Source organism: Ixodes scapularis, unplaced genomic scaffold, assembly GCF_016920785.2.
Source record: "Ixodes scapularis isolate PalLabHiFi unplaced genomic scaffold, ASM1692078v2 ptg000830l_1__unscaffolded, whole genome shotgun sequence".
In the NCBI taxonomy this organism is placed as follows: Eukaryota; Metazoa; Arthropoda; class Arachnida; order Ixodida; family Ixodidae; genus Ixodes; species Ixodes scapularis.
Window position 1 is genome coordinate 369,667 of NW_024610048.1, and position 1,872 is coordinate 371,538.

Consider the following 1,872-nt stretch of genomic DNA (forward strand, 5'->3'; position numbering starts at 1 on the left):
ACCTAAAAGCAATGGAATTTTCAAAATGTCACAAAAGTTTTAGAATAATTCCTTTCAGACTATTTTTTATAGAAACACTGAGCGGCAATCAAAATGCTTGTTGTTCTAACGAAACATTGTTTACCCTCAGTACAGCATGCATGCGACTAATCATGCAGCAAGGAGTAATCGCAATTGTTCGCTTTAATCTATACGCACCTTCGCACTCAGACCGAATCCGGCCCAAAATAGCGCTTGTCCAAGTGAACATTTTCTTATACAGGAGAAGCTGGCATAGCCTGGCTGTTGAGGTTTGTTCTTGACACGATGCCGGTCAATTTAATTTGCAAATGGGCATCACCCTTGCTAATTGATGACTTTAACGCGACAGTGTTAAAGTCATCAATTAAGCTCATGTGAAACGTGAGCTCATGTCGCAGAAAACCCGATGTCGGTGGCGTGACTAGAAAATCTTGATTTGGCGATAGGGTGATGACATCAGAGTTACATGCCCTCGCGCAAGAATTTCAAACAACCCGCAATGCTCATGTGGAACGTGACAACGCGTGGAATGAGAGTGATTAAAACATGACATGTGATTCGAATTAAAGGTCGCCATATGTCTCAAATGACTTAACTTTTTAAAGTAATTCCTTTAGAATTAAGAATTTTAGGCGGGATTCGATCCCGCGACCCTTCGCTTGCGGGTCAGACGCTTTTGACTAGGCCACGCGAGGCACGCTTTCGTGGCAAATAAGAATGCGATGAAAACGAGGCCCGTTAAGGCTATCGAGTTCAGCGGCGTAGACTTTCCATTTTCCCGGCAGGCTGAGAAGCTCTCCGGGTGGGGGAGGCGGGAAGGGGGGGGGGGGGGGGGGGTGCTGCTGCGCTGCGCGTAACGTTTTTGCCAGAACTGGAGATTGAAGCCAACGAAAGCTCACTGGGATTACATTTCCAATGTATTTTGTCAATAAAAGCAACGTGGGCGTTATTTTGTTTACATGCCATTACTAGAAGCTCGTTACATGACACGTAAGCAGCGTCTCGGTAAGGATCATGATCCGAATCTCACCAGGGGGAGCTTCTTACGCAAAATACAGAGGGGGTCGAAATAACTTGAGAACGACGCTCGTGTGAGACTTACAGCGACTGCCAACGTTCGCTGTCCTTCTGAGGTCACTAAAATCTTTTTTTTTTAGGTATTTCTTTCGTACACACATGTAGTTATATGTAACGCGCTTAGTCCTTTAAATACTTCTCTTCTCGGAGACATCTTTCGGATGTAGTTCAGCAACAACCAAAAAATGTTTGGGTGCCTCAATGATGTATAATTGGTCTCTCAACATTTTTTTGTACTATCAATAAATACTGTTAAGAAGTAACCACTGACGCTGATAGCTTGCGAAAACATCCATTTGAACAAACGGTCACGTGATCTGACGCTAATTCCATACCGTTAGTGATCATCATAGTCATGCCCTAGGCGGCTAGGGTTTGGAAAGCAAAAGCTTGGGCTGAGCTTCAGATATTTTTAGAGTTGAGCTATTAACATATTTAATTGACATGAGCCGTTACCCGAATGCTTGACGATGCTGACTGTCAAGAACCCGAGCACTCGACTAGGTGTTATGAAAATCGCTTATGTCACGGTGTCACGTGACTCTCAGTGCAAAATCGTGATGTCATGCTACGTCACGCTGTCAACAAGGCTAATACATCTAGTGACTTCCTCAAATTAAATCGAGTTGACGCAGTGAGTCACTTGACGTCACGAGGTCACGTGACATTACTTGACAACATGTATTGACACCTTGACGTCACGTGACACATGGTTAATCATAGTGCCAATACGAAAGCGCCACGAAAACCCACAATTTACCATACGTTGAAATT